Raw genomic sequence first — 23,997 nt, forward strand, 5'->3', positions numbered from 1 at the left:
TTGACACCCTTTTTCAATCTATTTTCCATGAATATTCAGTTTAATTGTAGGAAAGCTTGAAATAACAGACACCAGAGCTGGTGCAAGAACATCTACATTTCCACATTATATATTTTTATATGATCCAAATCCTTAGACATTTATTTTTTCTGCAAAAAATAAATAATAAAAACACTGGAAAACTATGCATGCAGGCAAATTTATTATGATCACTGAAGATATGTTTACAGAAATCTTTCAGCAAATATCTGGGAAAGCAAATATATCGTAGATTAACCATGTTGGCTTGTGCGAAATTTATCAATTAAAGAAATAGATTATATTTATAAAATTTCTTACCCAGCTCCAGTCCAACAAATATACTAGACTGTTATGCTGCAGCCAGAGCTGCTCATTCAGCAAGCAGTTGTTCCTTCTCTTGAGGTTGCTAGAGTGACAATTGGTTGCCAACAGTATATTTTTGTGGTAACTAATGACTACAGGTTTCTTTCATCCTCAGAAATGTTTTCTGAGTGCAAGCCCCAATCCCACTGTGTGTGTTGCCATGAGCTGGTATTTCACCCTGTGTGCAGGGCACTGTCTGTGTGCCTCTGTTCAGAGGGCAGGACTTCAGTAGCCGGAAACTCTGAGGCCTCTCCTCACCCATGGGTTTCCATAAATGCTTCTGTTTTGCCTAGCAGTAGATCTCTTTCCGTGACAACCAGAAGTAAATAGGTTATATGTTCTCCAGACAGCTGCTGCAGCATATTGTGGAATACAAACCCAGCAGCATCAAAGCTGCCCTACAAATAACATAACTGTATTAACTGGAAGGAAAATTGATTTTTGACTTGAACTAGCAGAAGGGAGTGGACACAGCAATGACATTTTCTGGTTCCTGCAACACGCCTGCACAGTTCAGCTGGCCCTTTTCTCTTGGGTGAAAGAGGTGCTGCACTTTCAGGCTAGTCTGTCCTAAGCACCGTTGATGCAGAGGATCTCTCATAATGACTGTGAGAGAAAAACATGCCTTTGATCCATCCTCATTGCCAGATCTCTGTAAGCTGAAGATTTTATCCAGCTGGGAGTCTACCTTATTTTTGACAAGAAAGAGAGGGGCTGGTTGTTCTAATTCATGGCAGCAGCCACTTTTACAACAAAACATCTTCATTTTTTTCTCGTATTTACATTGTTCGTACGGTTTTAGTACAGTGCATTTGAAATTGTGATAAATTATCTCAATGCATGAGATGGCCCTTTGGGGATTCCTCGGAGACAGCTTTGCAAAGAACCCAAGGTTCATAACTGTCATCAACAAAAAACAGAAATAGTCCCTTCCATCATTTGTCCCTTCCATCTGAATCTTGTGTAACAAATGGCCACCACACTCCATAGCTGATATCCCCAGTTATCAGCCAGGTTTCTGCCAAACTTCTATTGTTATCCTTGGCCCATTAGCCTAGAGATATTAGGCTCAAACATTTCAGTACAGTTCCTACTGTATTCCAGTTGGAGAACAGTGATTCATTCTGCCATTTCTCTCAGGAAGAACTGATCAGCTATGGGCATCATTTACAAAACCTAATGAACTGCAGGCCTGGCTTCTTAGACTAAAGCATTAATTACTTCTTTTTAATCCCCTGTTTCTCAGTAATCAACAACTTTCTTGACAATAGGTGTGGAGTAGCACCTTGCACAGGCTTTTGGAGAACACTAATGCTGTACTGAATCTGCACCTTAAAAGCATCCTTGCACTGTAGTTTCATGGCTGTCTTTTACTCTTGTTTAAAAGAGCATAACTATCAATAATGCTTTGTTCAGTACGTGTGTATATAATAATGTATATGAGTCCATCATTATGGTGCTCACTGTGGAAATAATGCAGTCATACAAAAGACACATTGCTCAAAATAAAACCTAAGATAAATAAAGGAAGCTATAAAATGCTCTGTTGGGCCCACTTCTGGACCTATTTAAAGTCAATGGCAAAGATCCCACTGACCTCAAGCAGGAACTAGCTCCTTTTTCTCTTTCTAGATTTGTTTAGAAAGAAATATAATGACAGACTTGAAAGGTGAGGTGAAATATTTTGGGGAGAGGGAGAGAAAGAAGGAAAAAAGGAAAAGAAATCTAAAGGCGACAAAGGAAAATAATCTGTATTTTTGTCATTCTGCATAGGATGTAACAAGAATTGCTTAGGGTGGATTTTTTCAGATTTTCCGTGTTCTGGTTTTGTCAGAATATTTTAATATTTTATTGCTTGCATTTTTTCCCCAGCTCTTTCCACCCTCTTCTCTGTGGGCACTTCTACTGGCCCCAAAAAGCATGTGGTGCTTCACAAAACTAAAAATGTGTTTGCCATTAAATATAATGTGTAAAATCTTACGACGCTTTCAGGAAAATAACGCTCACATATCCAAAATGAGGGATAATCATACATATAATTCACAACATTTATTTCACCGGTAATGAGTGTCGTCAGGTTTTTCCTACGTTGAACAGCCATACCTGAGGGGCGCAGCGTTAAAGGGCACATTCACCGCTGACATAAATGGTAACCACGGCCACTTCAGTGAAGCTATCTCCAATTAAGCCAGCCATTACATTCACTTCAAGGTATGCAATACATTTGAAATGATAGAAGCAAGTCCAGGAAATGCTGAGCACTTCTACGAACCCTCCTTCATGCGTGACTCCCGCTGGACCCAGGCTCCTTTCCCAAACCCGGCGGTTCTGTGGTAAGTGCGATGGTCAGCGCTGTGTCCTGTTTACCGTCGCAATTAACAAAGCGGCATTCAGCGAGAGACACCAAAGAGCCTGCTGCACTTAAAGGGCTAAGGAGAGGTGATAACAGCCCTCGCTTCGTTAAGGCTCGCTGCCCAACTTTACTGAAAATGTAGTGACAGATAAAACATAAATCAACATCCTTATCGTTCTGGCTTCCTTGCCTGCCAAATGGGGGTTTAGTTTATCAGCGACCTGCAGGCCCACTGGCGGCCTTTACACTTACAGCTGGTCAGCGGGGTGGGACAGGGTGGAAGCTAAATGGCTGCTCTAAAACGCCTTGGTGTAAACAACCCGGGGAAGGACTTCCTTGAACTGCCAGTTACCTGAGTGCGATCCATCTCACTAAAGCGTCTGCCCCAAGAGGGGTGGTATCGCCAGGAAAGAAAACAAATAAAAGACACCCAGCATGTTGCAGCGCAGGCACAGGCCGGGGAATGCTGTCCCCTGGAGGGGGCGAGGGATCCTCAGCAAGGTGAGCTCCTCATGGCACTGCTCAAGAAGCAGGCAAGTATTTTGGAAGAAAAGAGACTTCATCAGCACAGCCTGCTTCCTCCTTTCTGTGACCAGAACGTACAGCCTTTACGTATATATGCACACATAATGCAGTGTTTGCTTTGACTCCCTGTGAGCCTCATCCAGGGAGCAATCCTTGCAAAGGCACCAGTATCCCCCAAGGCTCAGGAGAGGACAGTATTGAGGGCATAGTCATCCCCCTCCCCTTGCAAGCCAGGAGGCTTCTTTCCTTGTGTTATACATAGGTTGCTGCATGTGTTAGGATTCTAAAAGTATTTGTCACAATTCATTGTGTCACAGTTATATTTGCATTAAGTTCAGCTCATTAAACAAAGCCCATTTAAAATGGGCCTTGCTCATGTAGAGGCTATGAGTTTGGACAGGAAAGCCCTCAGTTTTTGCTGTTTAAGGGACTACACTGACATAATCACGCTCATGCAAACAGTTGGTGAAGATGAAATTCGCATTTAGATCAGTGATTTATTTCTCCCTTGAGATCTACTGCAGCAAATAATTTCTTAGGAGTTTAAAGTGAGGCAACTGCAATGGTGGGTTTGTGTCACTATTGAAAGTGTCAAATGCAGGTAGGTTTGACAGACACTAGCACAAGACTTGTGGGTTTTTTTTGTAACTAAAATTGAATTTACTTTAAAAGTGTTCATTTTCCCCTGTCCTTTAGCTATAGTGAGTCGAGCTACAGCATTTCATGTAGAAAGCAAAGTACTCCATATTTCCTTGGATTTTAAAAGCCCTATCTTCTGGCAGCAAACTCTATGGAAAATAAGAGCAAATCACAGGTGGGAAGCGAAAACAGTGTTAGACCTATACCATTGTGCAAAAAAATGCAAATGTATACACTGAACAATGTTACATACATTGGAGCCAAACCTTTTGGCAAATAAAATGTACATTTTATAATGAAAGCTTTGCTTACTGACTCTTTTTTCACAAAGAAACATTTTCTAATTGTGTTTCAAATACCTGGGATATAAAGAAAGATATTCTTTGTGTACTTGTTTGTTTAGCAGTGTACTTTGACAAGGTTACCAAAGCAACAGTGACATACTTGCACCTATATTTAGCCAAAAGTCTCCTCAAAATCTCACACTGCTCATGCTCTGAGTGTACATACAAGAATTAGTTTGTCCCCAAGAAGTCTGTCAGAAGAGCATGTTTCAATCTAGAGGTACAAGGAGCTTAACAAGGAGTTTTTTGAAGCAACAGATAGCAAGAGAGCAGTCTCTGGAAAGGACAGAATTGAGACCAAAGCCCTTCACTCTCTGTGCACTCCAGGAAGAGAGGCAGCGGAGTAAAAGTAGTGGCCTGCACAGCCAGACAAATAGAAGGCATATTTGGAAATGCAGCAAGTTTATAGGAGTTGCAAAGTTGAGAGAGGGCAGGAAGGAGAGTGAGAAGGGAACTGAAAGCAGAAACCAATGTTGAAGTCAAAGAAAAAGAGAAGGGCCAAAGCCAGAGGGCATGAAAGGATGAATGCAAGACACAAGTGGAGGTGGAGTGCCATTAGAGGGATGCCAATGAAAGAAAAGGAAACAACAGAACCAGAACAGAAAGTTGGAAATGTTGGTGAATGTTCTACTTGAGTGAAAAGTTTCCAAACTACCTCTGCCATGAGCTGTATTGTACTTACAAAAAATGACTGGCTTTCCTCTAGCTGCTGAAAATAGCCTTAAAAAGGCAAATCACCTACTACTACAGCTACCAATTGCTGTGTGGCCAACTGTTAGTTTGTTCCAACACAGCGCAAACTAGGTTTGGAAAAAAAAAATCTGCCTGTGATATCAAAAGTCTAATGTAGGACCCTGTTGTGTTCCAGGAGTTATGGATCACACATTTTGGAAGAGGCTGTGCTACTAGCCAGAAAATTTTCTTCCTAATGGAAGCCCAGCTAACCACAGGATCTGCTGCAGACCACAGACCAGCCAAGCTCTACTAAAGACGGCCCACTAGGGTGGAATGCAGACCACAGTTTGGAAACCACTGGCTTATGAAATAAACGAGATAATATTTCAACCTATACTGTCAAACATGCTTTTCTTGAAGAACTGTCAGGGCTATGTAAGAAATGGGGTCATGTCTATAGGATTGTCCCAGAAGCTCTGTGGAAACACAGTGAACTCTGTTCTTTCAAAAATCAGCACAAATGTAGACAACTGATAGAGAAGGATAATTTTTCATCTACAAAGCCTGTAAAGGTAATTCAGATGTTACCATCAGAACTCTGGAATTTTGCATCATCAAAAGCTTCCTTAAAAATTAAAATGTGCGTCAATGCATGATAACCAGCGCTGCAAATGATGATTTCACTTCACACGGGAAAATGTCTCTCCAGATGTGCCAGAGCCAGGACCAGTACCAAGTTAATATTTGCCATGCATCTAAGTATGAGAAATTAATGACAAATATTTCAATATCATGAGTTTGAGCTTTCATATGTGAACTCTTTGACATTAAAGGTAAGGAAAGAAAAGATTATTATAGAAAATGGAGACATTTCCCGACAAAGCCAGAATTACACAATTTTGAAAGATAATATTTAACCTTTGGAAAGGCCAAAATTCTTTGGACTGACGCAGAAGTTATAAAGACAGATCTTGCCAAATGTAGAGTAATTTTTGAAGAATTACTCTTTTTCACAATGCTAATACAAAATTTCTTGGACATAAAACTGAGAACTCTGGAACAGGAAGGGGAAATGATAGATGCTTTGAAAAACAAGTCTATTTAGAAGCCATTTGTCTGAATTTTGTAACGTCCGCTGACAATAACATATTTTCATCCTTGACTGTATTTTACAAGTTCATTTCTTCATGGACAGAAACCAGTATATTTAGCCTCTGAAAATACGTGTTTTAAAGGTGGATAGTGATTGCTTGCTTCTAAATTCCATAAAAGAAAGGAAAAGAAAAAGGGCACTGAGAAATAATGTAAGCATATACACATACAGCCACAAGTATAAACCTGTTCGTACACTTACATTGAAATTGATTAACACAATTCTGAAGAAGTGGAATTAACAATGGAGTTTCTCCTTTTCTGCAATATACAACTTTTTCAGAATAAGGAATTCCATATATATTTGCTTCTGCCGATGGCAAACATGCTTCCTCTGAAACAGTTTCCTATGTAGAGTTTCTGTTTATAGAAACACGGAGAACAAATAATCCTCTTATTTAACTGAATGACTTCTTTTTGTTTTCATTGCTGTTGAGTGATTAAACCACGACAAAAGCTAAAGCACTATACAGTAGTAATGTGAAATCAAATTCTTCATTGTAAGCTCCAGAAACTTGAGACTTTCTAGAGTGCTCGCATTCAGGACATATTAAGGAAAATTCCACACAAATGAAGAATGTCATAATAGCAAAGGAAAAAAGAGAGAAACACGGAGAGAGGAAACAGCAAATACTGAGAACACAACATCTGTAAAATGCACCAACAATTCCAAGCTTGCAATGGGCTATCACTCTACACGCTATGAGGAAATTTCATTTAAAAGTTGCAAAAATGACCTTGCTTTGAACCAAGTGAACGTGATTATTTCTGAACTGAACGGAAAGTAAAGAAGTTTGAATTAAATGTTTTACCAGTGCCAATGTCCCAGAACTTTCTTTGGCTCTATATTCTCTTTTCCTATGTTTGTCAGCTGAATTTAATGTTCTCTTCTTTTTTGTCTCCTGGTCTCTCTGACCTTAATGTGACATTTTAGTTGGGTGATTAATTACTATTAAATGGCACTGCATTTATTAAATGGAGTCCTTGTCTATGTAAGAGCACAGTCACAATGCAACGATTCAGTTTGATAAGCTTAAATATACACAGTTAGATGTGGTAATATCTAATTTGTCAAGGATCTTGTGGTTAGCTTTTCTGCCACACAGCTAGAGAGGAGATGTGATTGCACAAAAAGCTTAATATTCTGAGCTTAAATGTTCTCAGTAAATTGATCTTCTCCATCATGTAATCTTATTTCAGAGTGTGCAGGAGACAGCAAAGTTCCACACAAGACTAAGTTGCCTTAATAACAGGCCTGAGGGTTCCTGACCATGGAAATAAAAGCTATGTGACAAGATTTGTATGTCTCTTTTCAGCAGACAACAGCTGACTCGCCCTGCTAGAAGCTTTCTTTCTGGGCTAATTGAATAAAAAGAAGAACTAATGTCAGTAAAAGGATGAAAAGTTCATTGAGAAAGAAAAGATACATCTATAGGTTGGACACCAGCACCTAACCTTGTAATCAGCCAGGTTATTATTCTGTCACTTATATTCTCCGAACACTGCTTTACTCTTTTCTTGTCTAACAGCTGATATGGAACTTTTTTTTCAGACTATAATGAATCATCAAAGCAAAACTTCTTGCAAGCAAAATGTTGGTTTTAACATCTGTTGGGAAAAAAAATTCAGGCTGGACGAAATAAAAATGTGAGGGAGACTTTCACAAAAAGGAGTTCTGGGTATTCATGGGAAAGACAGACAGCAGCTGGAGCTAGTTCCTGGCTGTTTCTTATATCAATTATTTTCCCCTCTGGTTAAACACAACTAGGCCAGCAAGAAGAATAACAGTAGTTTTTCTCAGGTTTCACTCTCGATCCTCATGTCTTCCACATCCAAAACATTCATTCTTGCTCCTACATCTGCAGAGCCAGTGCCTGTCTTTATAACTCTCTCCTACTACACAAAAAACAACTAGAAATTAACACAAAAAGGTGAAGCAGATCAGGTTACTATAAGAAATAAGAGGCCTTCAGTCTTATCTCAAACCTCCAGGTACTTTCTCACAGTGAAAATTGCAAATGTTATACGAGAGGAGTCACACCTCTCATCTGAATTTAGGGGTTTACAGAGATCTTGTAAAACTATTGTGGAGCTGTGGGTAATGTTTGGGCATGCATCTTCAGACCTTCTTTAGATCTGAGATTAATACCTTCATATCAACCACAGTGGGAACCCAGATGCAGACCTGCACCAGAGACACATTTGCATGTGGTCAGGGAACAGCTCCCACCTTTCTGCTGGAAAAGCGAATCACAAAACTATTGTATGGAGTCATTCTCTTTGCATGATGAAGAGTCAAACTGAACTGCATGCACAAGAAGATACTTGAACTTGCATGTTCTGCAGGTTGGCAGACCCTGTGCCATCTGGAGGCATCAAAATAACCATGCCTTCAGGCTGAACATCTGTAGTGAAGTGAATCTAAATGAACCAAGAAAGGCCATAATCTTGACTACCTTTAACAGGATTGTATTGTTGTCTTCAGTATTGATGACAGTCTAAAAGGGTTGCACAAGAAAAACATTGTTACAATTCTCATTAAGGATTAAGTCAGCACATTTCCAGTTGCTCCTGCATAGGTTTGTTCATCTCTATCTTCCATTATTGGGAACAGGAAGAGAGGCATATTCACATTGTCCAGAATCTTATGGGCTCAGGATTACAGGCAGGAAGATGCTCCAGGTGTGTGCTTTAGCAGACTCAAAATATAAATGTCTTCAATATTCTGCATGCCAGAGATATGTCGGGCACTTCTTCCTGAAAAATTTATAGAAATTATATCCAACTGTAAAAAATGGCCTTTTAGTCTGGGCATAGAATCTACTTTAAAAGCATTCAATTCCTACCTTCCTTGCAGAAATATATTTTTATTGGTCTAATTTGCTGGTTTTAGGAAACAAAACAAAGGCATTTAGCAGTCTGTCCCCATGATCTTCAGAACACATTTCTAGAAAACATTGAGCAGCTTTGCAAATATAATTATTTAGTCTCAGAAATAGCGTAACTATTTTCAAGTGACAGATTGCTCTACTACTAGAGCCAATTTAATCTTACTTTATATGATTAATAAAAACTGGTTAACAGCAACACAATACATTTCATGTTCATCTAAAGGAAATGTTTTACTTTATCTATCCAAAGGAAAATTTTACTTCAAGGAAGTATCAGAAATATTTTTCAAGATTTTGCAAGTCACTAAATTAATTTTGAAACAATGCCTAAACTTTAATTTTGGCAGACGCTTAAATATTATATTATCTCCACTAGAGCATTTATGGGATTTCAGACTATTGATAAAACATACATAGAGAATTTACCATCTGTAAAAGAAGTGGTGAATGAAGGTTTACCTTACTCACTCAAAACATAAGAACAAGTTTCTGCTGTTCAAATCACAAGACATATTACTAAGTAGAGATTGAACTAAAAGCACAATCTAACAAACACTTTTTGCTATACGAAAAGAACAAACCCCCACAGATTCATTGTATAAGCTGCTGATCAGCATGCTAATTTTCAAGTTATGGTTTAATTATCTCCTCTGTGCAGGCAAGCTATCAGGAACTAACTGTAAAGAGTCTGTAAAATGGAGGAGTATAATATTATATGACAACACACCAGTAATAGTTTCCAATTACAAGCAAATCTGAGCAGGGGAAAAAAGTCTTCTCCCCTTTCTCCCAAACACAGGCACAATTTCCTTTAGAAGAAAAAAACAAGAGAAATAAATGCATTGCTTGCCCTTTCTCAGAGGTATATCAAATGCTGATTGAGTCTAAATCATATGAATTGTAATGTGACCATCAGAGCAAAATGTGGCCTTACAATGCCTTCCTGTAACTCAAAGGGCAGGACAAAAGTGACTGTGTTGAAAGAATTATAGCCAAGGACATAACTGTAATGAAGTATTATCACAGACATATAATATTATCAAAATATCAAACTCTACACATGTCAACAGTCACCCAACATGATTAGAGGCAGATCTGGTTTTCAGTTTAGGTGAAAGTAGGCAGTTGTTTACGTTGGCAGATCACGGGGGAAAGGGAGGAAATGAAATGCCCCCATACAGGGTGCCATGGCCTCATGGCCTGTTCTGAGGACCCCGAGAGAAAGACAGGCAGGGACAGGAGCTGTGTGCCCCGCCACCAGTAGATCAGCTCAGAGAGGGAGCAGAAGGTTAATGCCTCCCTGCCCACCAGTTCCTAGTAAATCTGCTCCCTCCCAATAAATCCCTGCTTTATTTCTCCAATCCTTCACATTTACCTCCGGGGATGGGGCAGGAAACAAAACAACCCCACTGCCCGCCGCCACCTCCTGATTGGCAGTGGCTTCCCAGAGGCCACAGCCGATTCCTTTCAATCTCCTTCCCTGACATCTGCCACCAAACCAGGAAAGGTATGTGGCAGGTCCCCAAGCCTGGTGACCCACTCCCAAATTTGTGTCTTCTCACAGAAGCTGCCATAGCGCCGCTTTGGCCTGGTTTTGTTTTTGTTTTTGTTTTTGTTTTTGTTTTTGTTTTTGTTTTTGTCCTTTGCCCAGTGGCTTCTCCTTGCAAGGCTTTGCCTACAAGCCTGGGTGTTGATTCACCAAGCAGGCAGTATTAAATTGAAACACACCAACCATTAAGCATGGCTAAAGGTGAGCATGTCAAGGAAAGGCAGTGTCTGCTGTCAGATTAGAACCCTTTTGAAATGCAGCCTTATACAACTGTCCTCTATGCCTATTATTTATGAGGTGAACTGAGGATATGACAGCCTTGTCTGCTGATGTGACAGGAAAAGCACATTGTTCACTTTGAACCTTGCAGAAACATGGAAAGCTTTCTTGCACTCCTTTCAGCATAGCCCCACTCCAAGAACCATATTGACTTGTAATAGCTTCTGTTTATGCAGTGCAATGAGCTGAGGTCAGTGGGAAAGTGTCAGCTGCAGCGTATGACTGTGCTTTCACTGCATCATGGAACTTGGCACGGCCCCGCAGTGACAGATAACAAACTGCATTCTATAGCTTTCAAAACCCTCAAAGGATATGCGGCTGGGAAAGGCTTGCAAATGCCTTCCCTTGATTAATAGTCACAAAACTGAAGTGATCATAATTTAGTCCTAGCAAGGAGAAGTACTTCTTTCCAGCAGCAATAAAGACACCAAAGCCCACAAACCTACACAATATAAAGAAATTGTCTTTAAAGAAATTCACAGTCATCATGCCAGACACTAAATGAATTATTTCTCTCATTTCTTGTCTCACCACAGTTTCCTCCCACTTGGACACACATGTTAGGCATTCAGTTAACCTCAAGCATAGCTCTCCTGGCCCTATCACTGTATCTGCACTCCCCATCAGGAGGGTATGCTAGCCTACATTTTTGCAATGTAAAAAGAGTGACATCATTTTTTTTCTTAAAGTAGCTTGTCTGCAAGAGCACTTCAGCTGTATGCACTCGGCTCAGTCCCAGAATGTGCTTGTTTCTGTGCACTTTCCCGTCCTGGGCTCAGCACGGTGCTCAGAGCTGCTCTGGCTCACAGCTCCAGGCTACATACCCCGTTCTGAACCTCTCAGCTGCATTTGCTTCCCCATCTATAACTTTCATCGACCTCCTGCTCTTGCACTGCACTTCCTGGGAAGTGTTTTGTTCATGGACCCAGCGGAGGAATATGTTATGACAATGGAGTTTTAACGAAGGCTTTTTGTTTTGTTGTGTCATGCACTTTATCCATCCCATTTTGTCATCTGGTGGTTTTCCTTTCTTGTTCTAGCACATATTTCATTTCTAAAGCTATTTCACAAGCAGCATTGGAAGTCAATCCTTTTTCAGATAACAATTTTTTTCAGTTGATCCACCTTCCTATGTACTTCCAAAATCTGTCAGAGAGTACTTTATTTGGCTACAGTCCTGCATTGTATACTGGAATATTTATAGAATAAGTCACAGTGTCATGACATTCAGATACTCTGAATGAATCACAGAATTTTTAAATAATTTTTACTTTCTTTCCAATCAGAAAATTCAGCTGGGATACCAACACTGAACTTCACTGACTGCATAGAAACAAAAAGCTAAAAAAACTCACATTACATAGGGCCTTCATTTGGGAAAGAGTTGCCTTTATTTCTTCAAGAAAAATTGAATTTGAATTTGATCACTTCTTAGATCTAATAAGTGGCTGTTTCAGATGTTTCAGACACTTTTAAAAATATGTCATGAAAATAAAAAAAGGATAAATTTCTCCTTACAGAGTCTCTAGTCACTTTTCAGAATTCCATGCTACAAAGTGCCATCATTCTGATTTCACTGAAAGAACTTCACTGGCATTTCACAGCCTTCCCCATTTATTGTTTGGTTTCCTTTTCTTAACTGAACTACCTTGAATATTGGGTTAACAAGCCTCAGTGAAATTTCTCTTCTTTCCTGTATCCTGATAATATATACAAGTAACATGTGGCTTAAGGTCTAGAAAAAGTTTTTAATTAAAACCAAGTGCTAGAATTATACTGTCTTAGGGTTTCTTCATGTTTCCTGACTTTTTGTGTCCAGTTCACAGCAAAAAAAAATTTTCAGAGCACAAACTTTATTGTTACTGGTATCTTGTAAATACCTTGATACACAAACAATTTTTTTTGTTGTTTATTGCAAGAGTACTGTTATGGATGTATGTATGTTCAGCAGTTTTAGGATGTCAACTATAGGAATGGGAAATGTTTATACTTTTAAAGATACCTCTGACTATGAAATTAATGTTGAAGTACAGTAAAATAAATACTATGTTCATTGCCTTTTTACTTCTTTCACAGCATGGATTTTGTTTTAAACAGGAAAACACAGCAAAATCCTGAAAGTAGGTTGTGTAATCTAACGTGCTATATTTGCCTTCTGATAGCCTTCACTAAGATCTAAAAGCAGTCATTTGACTTTTAACGGCAGCTGCTGCTCATGTTATATCTGCAAATTTCCTTCTTGAACGAGCTGCTTGTGCCACCGCTGAGCTCCGGCCGCTCCTGCGCTCGCAAGGGCAGGGGCTGCGCTTGGCCTGGGTTCAGCTCTTACATAGCGTCTGCAAGGACTCAAACACATCAAAGTGCCAGCTAGATCCAGTGAGCCAGAATCCATTTTAGAGTAATTGAAACTTTGATTTCCATTCGCCCAAGGTCTCCATTTATTTTTAACTTTGCTAACATTTCCTCGGCGTTGTGAAATTAATTAAGGTCTTTCCCTGGTGTCTTTCCTTCTTTTCACCCTCTTCATGATAGCAGACTCTGAAATGTTTCCTGAAAAAATCTGAACGCTAAATACCTGTTTTTTGCAACAAAACAGGGACAGCATCTTCTATGGAAGTTCCTGATTTTCCATGTTCAAATGGATACAATTCCTGTCTTTTCTTCAACTTTTGGTCATAATAGGAAAGCCAGGAGGAATATCTCTTACAGAAGCCTTTGAACTAATTAAAAAACAAATCACATTTACTTTGAGGTAATTTAAGAAACGCTTAATTGTATTTTTTTGATGCTACCATATATTTTCAGGCCTATGACATCACCTGAAAAGCTTTCTTTCATTAAAAATCTCATCTCATTTTTTTGAGATGAGATTTACATCTGCCCAGATTTAGAAAACACAAGGTTAATCCAGACTCTGTGTCCATTCTTTTCTACCAGAAAAGTATGTAAAGGCCAATGGATTGCTTTAGTGGCACCTTGGCATTCCTATCACACTGCTCAGACCTTGGTCTTGTCTTCTTCACCTATTGCTTCCTATACTGTATTACCACCTCTTAAAGAGCACATGCACCCAACGGGATGCTTCTGTAAAATCCTTTGAAAATCAAACTCTTTTGATTGCTGTGAAAAAGAGAGGAATACCTGAATCTTTATTCAGTTATTCTTATTTTAGGGAGAGTATAGAAACAGACTCTTGTAATTAGGGGATTGGCTGAAGGCTGGCCCCCATGTGAAATCTGAAATTGTCTTTCTTAATCTCACATAATGTCAATTAGTAACAATTTTAGCAGTCCACTTAGCAAGTATAATATTCAGGAGGACCTGTATTTGTATTTATTTTGAAAATAGTTATCTATATTTCAATATCAAAATATATGCTTTGCCTGTATTCAGGGTCCCTGAGACTCACAAGAGCATACAACCTTCCCCTGTCTCGTTCAGCTCTTTCAGCAGGAGAGGTTTTAGAAATACTACATCACTGATTCAAATTCTAAATTTTTGTGTAGAAATTCATACACAAGAATAGAAGATAGGATAAAGAGTCCGCAAAATCCACCAACTAGTTAATAAGTTCTTCTCCGCCAACAAAAAAAAAAAAAAAAAAAAAGGAAAAAAACCCACAAAAACCACAAAAAAAAAAAAAATCCCAAGAACTACATCTACACCAAAGGTCTGCACTTATTCCAGAAGGCTGAGATATTTACAGGCCAGCCTCAATTCTGTCCCAATAAAGTCATAAGGACTCTAACAAGTCCTTTCATGTGTCTTCAGGGCATAGAAAAATATGTTCAAAAAGAAACATTGCCTCTGAAAAAACTACTTTCTTCTCTACCATGCTCTTCAAGACCAAGGATGTATCCGTAATAGGGATTTTGTATTAATGGAAGACCAAATTTTATTTTATTTTATCTAATGGAAAATTATGAGAAAAAAAATGAACTATAGTATGTGTCTTTTCTTTGCCCTTTAAAACTCTCTTCAGAAAAAAAACCAAAACCTTGCTACTCATACAGTAGACAGGGTCCTCTTCTACGTCTTCTTCTAATAACATGAAAAATATTATTCTCTCCTACAAGCTGTGCTAAGAATCTTTTGGGAAGTAATGACATCTTTGCATTATTAATAGCTGATTCAATCTGACTTGCTGTAGTAACAGCTTTTACCAGTGTGAGATTAGGTTCAGCTAACAGCCTTACAAATTTCAGCATGTCTTTATCTAGAAGGGTATTATAACGCAGTGTCCTTCTCTGCCCAAGAAAAGTAGCCAAACAGAAACCGTGCCTGCCTTGTATCATCAATCATGAGCAAGCAATTCTCAAATACAATTCTCTCATCTCCCTTTTTAAGGAATTATTTTTGAGTCTCAAAGGAAAAGACTAAAATAAGAGGGCAAACACTTTCATGATTCTTCCTCATTTTATTCTTTGCTATTTCTTCAAATTTATTGAAGCATCTCTCCCTGCCTCTTGCTGAAGAGTATCTGTTTCTCACTGACTTCCTTGCAGTGCATTTTTCAATCTTTCACCAAAGTTCTTTCATTTTTCCTTTGAGAATATATCTTTTCTATCCATGATTCCACCCACTTTTAATTTCCCATCCATGCTAAAGGAATGCCTGTAATACTGTTGAGCAGATATTAGGACTTCTTTCGTAGATTTCTAACACCACAAGGGGCAGGACTGGAAGAGTGACATTTTGACCTCTCGTTTACTGCCAGATGAGCTATTGGGTGTTCTGGATACATTGGTTCTCCTTTTCCTGTCAGAGCAGACCATTCTTTTGCAGGTATTATCTCATCAGTCTTTCAGACAAGTGCGCACACTAAGCTGGTCTGGTTCACGGGTAATCATTTGTTTTCCAATCTTGTTCATATTCTTCATTAAATGAGTTTAGATGATACAAAAACTGAGAGTTTGAGGGCAAGGAAGACTGAAGCACTTGAGTCCACAAAAGGTTGCTGATACCATATAAAATAAGGAGAACCTCTAGAGAAGATTTAGGACACAATTTGAAAGAAACTGAGAAATAAAAGTAGCAGACAAATAGAAATTTGAAAGAACGGGAGCTTTTCAAGCTGTCATTTTCTGGTCTAAGCCTTATTGGTTTTATTACTGACACTTTATTTATTCTTAGATACATATGAAATTTGTACTTTTATTTTCTTTCCTTTAAAGTGAATTTTTCCTGTTTTAGAAAAAATAATGTGTGCCCGCCTTTAACGCAAGAACAATTTCCTGAAAAGTTAAAAACAAGGGAAACAAGCCTAAAACAGGATGATAGTATAGGATGAGTAATAAATTGATTAAAAACAAAAAGTCACAAAATCAGTCTGCTGCTCAGAGAGTCTGATCAGGATACAAATTATGGTTGGCAAGACAAACAAGGAGCATCTGCTGAGCAGCTAAGTCAAAATCAGCCAAGCTAGATTCAGACCAACAACATAAAATTAAAACGGTTTTCATCACTCCCCAAATCTCAGCCACCCATTTACATTTGCCTACTTTTTGGTTCTGTTTGTAGCTGGTAGTTTGATCTCATCTTTGTAGATTAACAGATTTCTGCCTTAAAAGAGTAGAAACTGACAGGAAAGTTCCCAGGACATAGTATCTTTTTCCTCATTTTCAGATTATTTTAACAACCAAGATTATTATGAAGAGTGGTTTTGGTTTTGCTCAGCAGTATTGATAAACAATTAGCCATGTGTACCCCACAGGAAAATACATGGAAATATTGAAAAGTTGTTTAAAAGATCAGGACAGATTATACTACAGAATAATGTTTAGACTTTTCACATTCCCCAGCATAACTAGAAAATTATTATGACCATGTTTCAGGTTTCATAGTAAAGCTCTTTTTCAGAGAAATGAATTATTGCAGGCCCAAGAGCTATGTGGCTGCTGAAAGACTACCAACTTGTGATGGTCCCTCCATTCAGATGAGTGCTATCAAAACCATGGTAAAACCTTAATATTGAGCTGTAAAACTCAAGGGGAAATATATTCACGTGAAGTGATTATCTCTTATGTTTCTGGACATTCTAAAGATACATTTCGTTTTCCTAATAATACTTGCCTTCTTTTGGATATGATATTTTAGAAGAACAGCTTGCACTTATAATCAGCACAATTTATCACCTATCCCCAAAGTACCCTGCCGTTGAAATGCCTGACATATATATTAGGTGTTGTGGATTTAACAAAAATTGAATTATAAATTGCCTTGCCAGCTTTTGCCTCTGGAAATAATGAAAAAGTGAGCTAAAGAAATGTTCTCCTGAAGGATTTATTTTTAGTAGCAATAGAGAAAGAAACAACAAACATGGATTGACCAGACTTTATCATTTTAAGGACTGAATATCTTTGTCTCAAGAAAAGTTTTCATTCTTTTTCTCAAAAAAAAAAGGACTGTGCTGAGATTGCTTGAATGTCCCTGAAAATAACCCATTGAGAAAGGAAGAAAAAAATAAATAAAACCCAAACAAAACATTGATTTGTATTCAGTAAGCCCATATGAGAATTTCAAGGTCTCTTGCTCAAATGAAGTCAAGTTAAATGTCATCCAAAATACTTTCTTTTCTCTTCTTTTTTTCTGTTAAATGCTGTTTCTCAATGAATGAAATTATTTGCAATGGCCTTTTAGAATTTAACATTATCCAATTTCCCAAAATAATAGCGCCTTTAATAAGTTGTCTAAATTGGCATAGTGATTTAAGATCCATTTCTAGCAATATTTCAGCATCAAGTGTGCATAGTTAGCTTAAATTATTATAAAGATAGTCATACAGTAATATTTAGTTCTTCAATTTTAAACCAACATCTTAACATTTCCTTCTGAAGTCTTTGCTGTCTCTTAACAAGTTCCTGCCTAAAGGAAAAAGCAACTTATATTCATCTACAGTTACATAATTTAAAGAAAAAATAATCTGTGTGAGCACACACAAATATATAGCCTGCACTCTGTATTTCAGTGAATCTGAGAATAAGCTTTTTCAAGCTAAGCTGAAATTTTAATTCAATTTGTGTCATTTTTAAACAACTTGTGTTTTTTACCATCTTATTGGACATTTCTGATGTTTCAGCATGAATGCAAAGTCTTTGTTCCTTCATCTTTGTGAGATTAAACAACACCCAACATTTTGGATGCAAACGTTTTCAATATAAGTGATACAAGAATACAAACCACAGAGCTATGGATGGTGGGGGAGAAGGGGGAATGCATCTGTGCAAGGAATCTAAAAGTAAGTACTTATCAGTCAAATATTGTCTTTAATTAAATATCCAATTACTAAATGAGCTGATCATAGAGTGGCAAAGTCTCTTTGGTAGTATTGGGCAAAAACTGTACAAATTGTCTTTATATTTGATGTGTTCTACAATATGACTTTCAAATTATAATCACATGAAATTCACTTAGCAGCTTGACTGCACAGGTTAAGCAAAAATTTCTTAACATTTAACTGTCTTTGCCATGTTGATAGGAGTGCAGGCAATTAGATGAATTTGTGCCTAAATCTGGTTGGGAATAAATTGATATAAATTTTGCTCAGTTCATCTCACAAAGTGACTGCTATTCCTTGGGGAGTGATGTAAAGGTACTACCAAAACAAAAGGAAGAGGAGCTGTAACTTCTGAGAAGGTAGTTCCCTAGCAAACACAATGAGTAGGATCTTTAACTATCGAGTGAGAAGGCAAGAATGTCCAACACTTTGAAGGAGCAAGTGAATAAGTTTAGTGAAATAATAGACAAACACATTAGAGAAAGGAGCAAAAGAAGTTGTTTATCATGAAATAAACTCTCCATGGAAGGCAGGGAATAAGTGTACAAGAGACTCACAAAAATACTTGCAGAAGTGCACAAGTCTCAAGAAGTGCACAATAATTGCACAAGCCTCATCTTCTTCAAAATTTTAAGTAGGAACAGAATTTGGGGGGGGAGGGTGGAAATGAAAACACATACACACAAAATTCAAAACAAGCAAACAATTTAAAGGAGGAAGACAAAGTAGGAGAAAGGGTGAGATTTTTAGTTGCTGTCTATCTATTTTGTTACATCCTTGTTAGAGAGTAAGCTTTTAACATCTTACCATTCATTTTCTCTTTCATATGGCTGTTTACTTGGTTTTGTTGGTCACGGTAGGCAACTGAGGTTGAGGAAAGAATTAAAAAATGTATTCAAGAGGTCATAGTTTACTTGCATTTTATAAAATACATACATAAGGGTTTACAAGTCAAGGAACATGCTGAAGAAATATGTTGTCATCATATAGCTGCAAAGCATCCTGCAGATTAATCCTATGGTGGCCCTGCGTGACACCTGTAGTATATGTGGGCATTAGGTCAAAATATTAGCTGGAGCTAATGATGGGCCCATTAAAACCCTCCTTAGTGCTCATTACTTAGGGGACCTTTTGAAGGTGCTCTGTATCATTCTCGGGCTGACAGGCCAGTCAGTGAAGGTTAGCAACTCCCTCTGAAGTCCCGTTTCTCTGTTGCAGCTAACAACTACTTGGGGTCATGGAAGGCACACATGGATTCTTCACCCAAATGACAGAAATCACATAGGAAATAATTAACATCTGCATGTGGTACTAAGATTTGGAAGGAAAATAAATTTACTGGTTTTCGAGGTTAATTTTTTTTTTTCTGAATTGAGCATTATCAGCACAATAATGAATCAACATTGTTAGCTTTGTGCTCACATCGGGGGCAACAGGAATGTGCATGATGTGTTCAGAAACCCAGTGAAAGAATTCTGCACAGATGTGCATGGTGAAGGCAAGGGGTTAAAATAATATTTCCCAAATCGTAGATTGTGATATTGATGAACAATGAGGTTCTTCATCAATACCCTGACGCTTCAGAGCATCTTTACCTGAGATTGGTGTTCCACCTCCTTTTAAGCCTCCATTGCAACATCCTACAGTTCAGTTTTATTCTGCTTTTCAGCTTCAATATCTCCATCTGATCAACAATCAACTTGCTTTATGACAAGCATTCCTGTTCAGTTTAATGGATGCATAATGTGGAGGAATATTGTGCTTTTCCAACTTACTTTCTATTTCTTGCATATCTTATTACATAAAAAATAATAAAAAACACTTGAAATTTTCTTTTTTATCTTCCTACCCTGGTAATGTTTCTAATCTCAAAAATCCCCAACATATGCAAGTCCAGAGGCCTGTTAGTTCAGACTGTTTTTACTCCCTAGTTTTGAATATGACCTTGCCTTTCCCCAACTAACATATCTATTCCTATCAGATGGAAAACTAATTTTAAAGCTGTCATATTTACTTTCCTTTAGACCTTGTTTTCACACTGATGTTTCATTCAGATTTCTAAATGATTTTTTAGTGAATTTGCATGCATATTTATTCTATTAACTTCTTCCAGTCCTTTGCAAAATACAGAGATAAAATTATGTTTACTTGCAATAGATGCTCCCCCTCCATAAATAAAAGACAATTTGGTGAAATTTATGCCTGTATATTTTCCTCCAGGAAAAAAAAAAATCTATTAGTATGTGCATCTTTTTTCCTGGCTAACACCTACAAGTGGACAGCAAGAGACATAAGGCTGCTGAATAAGACACAGTGTAGCTGTGAACAAGAAAGCATGAATAATAGTGCTGTGGAAATATTGTATCTCAAAACCTGAATATGTTCCAGCAAAAAAAAAAAAATTGCATCACAAACTATGGAGCTGAAGATAACCATATGGAACTGCAGCATACTCAACTATTTCTCAAAATGCAGATTTATAGATTTCTCAAAAATGTGCATTGAAATCTCCAAAACAGTAATCTTCTTATGTGTGCTTGGGCACAAAGTTACTTCTGAAAATATAGAAGCAGAAGAAAAAGAAAAAGAAAAAGAAAAAGAAAAAGAAAAAGAAAAAGAAAAAGAAAAAGAAAAAGAAAAAGAAAAAGAAAAAGAAAAAGAAAAAGAAAAAGAAAAAGAAAAAGAAAAAGAAAAAGAAAAAGAAAAAGAGACCTTTGAAAGTTCAAAGCTGTTATCAGACCAGTTTTAGTACAATATAGCATCAGGAAAGACATTAATTTGATTCATGAAGTATTCGGGTAACTCCAACTGAAAAAGCCAACAAAATTTGACAAAGTTTAAAACTCAGGAGTTTAGGTACATTTATTGTTCAAGGAAAATGAAAAAATAATAGCATAACTAAAGGAAAGAAATATCCCCCAGTGTATCGACAATAAAATCAAAGGCATTCCTTCATAAAACAGTCCACTGTTAAAAGCTCTTGAGTTGTGTTCTGGAGAAATCAAGTATTCCTTTAATATAGATCAGTAGCAAAGAAAAGCATAAGAAATCAGCTATTTTCTGAAAAGCAAGAGGAATTTCCCCAAAAATAACAGTGCTTCAGTCAGAGAATTCTGGGTGTCATTTACACAACTAAAGCTGAGGTCTTGGAACAGCTCTCACATCCTCAGCATCTGACCAGACCCTAGGGGTTGGTAGGCAGCTGAGGGAAACCATTTCTGATGGGACAATGAGACCCAAGTTTGTCTATATTTCAGGTCTGAGGCTACAGAAATATTGATGGACATCTAAGAATCAAACCCAAGTCACCACAGTTGCTAGGTTAAATAAATGAGATTAAAAAGGTCAATATAAAGAAGTAAACTGAAGCATGAAAACACCAAAATTATAACAGCCAAAGATTCAAAAATATTTTGCAAAAGCTAGAAAAATATGCCTTGTTACCAGAATCCACTGCAAAGCTACAACAAAACAACTTCTATGTTCATTTTTTTCACTGTATTACATTTTCCTTACCCCAGTGTCACAGAATCCTCCTCGCCTGCATTATTTTCAATACAGTAAAGTATGGTAGTGGGGAAACATTACAGGTAGTTCTTCTGGAGTTCAAAATAATTTGAAAACTAATTTATTCCCCACCCCCACCAAGCAGTCTCCAATAAAGGAAATAATCTGCTTCTAACCTGAGATGACATTTGGCAAGGTTCAGAGCAAATATTCGTGACAAAGTCATAAGCCTTTGTTAACAAAGATTTCCACTGGAAATGCTGACAGGTCCTTAAGCACAGTGGTGTGAACAGCACCTCTGTAATAAGCAGTAATTTAAAGGCTGTGCACTAGTTAACTATTAGTGCTAGTAAACAAGTGACCCTGATGGGATTTCAAATTAGAGCTTCAAGCAGCTCATTTGATATTTAACCCTTGTGCTTTCCCACCTCATGGCAATGGAAACATTATGTAGGATAACAATATTATTTAGCTCCCTCATTCTCTTGAAAGAAATAGAAATTCAATAAAAACAGATCAAACATTGTGACAATAAGAAACATAATAATTTAACAAATTCATCTATTTAATATTTTTCTGGTGGTATCTGCATCTACAGCTTTACACAGGCCTATGTTGGCCATGACACTTAGCAATGAGAAAGTAGTTTTCTATCCTATTCTGCCAAGCAGCAATAATGTATCAAGACCAACTTTAATCACCTCTCCTTTGACAGGGAACGTGTGTCACAAAACACACCAGAGTCTTGCCACCTCCCTGCTCTGTGCCCTTTGGATAGGGCAGAAGTAATCACACTGCCCTCAAAAAAATTACTGCTTCTTCCAACCTGAAACCAAGAAGCCACAACTGACTCTCCAGGGAATGCCAATGACATGCTTGGAGTATAGAAGAGCATTTGATTTATAGTCCTAAATGAAGACCTCTCCTAGTGCCTGGGCAAAATAAAACGTTTGAACATGCTTTTATATTACCCAGAACATCAGAGAGGTCTTGAGTCATATTCTCAGCCACACATGCTGTGGTGCTGTACCACACGAGCTGCAAACAGCCCTGAAAATTCAAGGAGAGAATTTCATCACTGTGGCTTACATTGACCTCCTGCAGGTATATAAAGAAACCACAGCCCCTCCTCCCCCTGTTTCTCACAGTCAAATGCAGTAAATTTTCACAGAGAGGTAACTCCTGGATGCTTTTGACTGAGAAGCCAGGAAGTGACAGGATACATATTCATTTGGTCATAGTCCTGTCCAGCTCTCTTAGACCCTTTAAACCTCTGATAAATTGTAAAGCAGAAGGATTTTCACAGCAACCTTCCCTTTCCCCATCTAACTCCTTTAATATTATGTCCACCACTGTTGCCTTTGAATTCCAAGACTGTACAGAAGCCTTTCTTTTTCTTACATTTCAACACAGCTTACAGACAACAGTTTTTCTGCAAGGTGCAAACACAGTTCACATAGCTGTACATGCAAAAATATGTTATCAAAGGGAAAAGTCCTATAAAATGTAGGACATAATGATATACATCATTAACTGAAGAATAACTACAGGAAAAAATACTAAAGAGACAATGAAACTCTTTAAAACAAAATATTTCTGCTCCATACTGCTAATATTAATCATATGTTTAAGTATCCACAGTATTTTAAGGAAAAATTTACAATGTATTTTGGTCTCTATAGATAGTTTCACAATGGCATTTCTAAAAATGCTAATTATTCTTCCAGCAAGATACCATGAAAATATGCAGTTATCTGTTATGACAGTCATTTTCAGTTATAAGGAGATTTATTATGACTACAGAAGGAAAAAATCAATGAAGAAAATAATCTCTAAAAAGCAGTAATTTTATCTTCTTCCCACTAATTTAAAAAAAAAAAAAAAAAAGAAAAAGGAGTAGAATTCCATTACCTGGTCAACATGTGTTTGCATTTTTCAAGTAGGCACTAATGTGTCTTTATAATCAAAATCAAAAAAGTACTGCTATGTCTCTCCTAAATTTTGTACCACAGACAGAGCAAGTCTATGACAGGTCCTTTAATTGTTAGTCAGCAGTAATTTGTACACTACAATCTTGTCACAGTTTACTATGATATTTTTATTTTACATTTGATTTGACCTTACTATGCTGTTAATAGCTCTTTATTCTATTTTTAACAGATTTGCTATCACAAAGAAATAGTGACATCCAGATGTAGAGTGCCCCACTTCAAGGTGATATTCTTGCAAGCGTTTCTATAAATTTGGTATTTCCAATATACTTTTTTTTATGTCTTTGCAATTAAGTATACCTCAAGTATAATGCAAGGCACAATTAAGTACTTCTGAGGCTGCATTATATTGCAATGTGGAAGAACTCACCCTCCTACACTTCCTTGCAACACCAACTATTTCTGCAGGAATATTAAAACACCTCCCTTTCA

General features: G+C 37.6%; 1 long non-coding RNA gene across 1 annotated transcript; it reads left to right on the forward strand.

The window, feature by feature from the left end:
• The first annotated feature begins 3,083 nt into the window (after window positions 1–3,083).
• LOC131083983 (uncharacterized) lies at window positions 3,084–5,314 on the forward strand. The gene is made up of 2 exons (XR_009114501.1): window positions 3,084–3,238; window positions 5,114–5,314. It is a non-coding gene; the product is annotated as an uncharacterized LOC131083983 (long non-coding RNA).
• Window positions 5,315–23,997: the final 18,683 nt, after the last annotated feature.

The sequence above is a fragment of the Melospiza georgiana genome, chromosome 5 (assembly GCF_028018845.1).
Source record: "Melospiza georgiana isolate bMelGeo1 chromosome 5, bMelGeo1.pri, whole genome shotgun sequence".
NCBI classification, from domain to species: domain Eukaryota; kingdom Metazoa; phylum Chordata; class Aves; order Passeriformes; family Passerellidae; genus Melospiza; species Melospiza georgiana.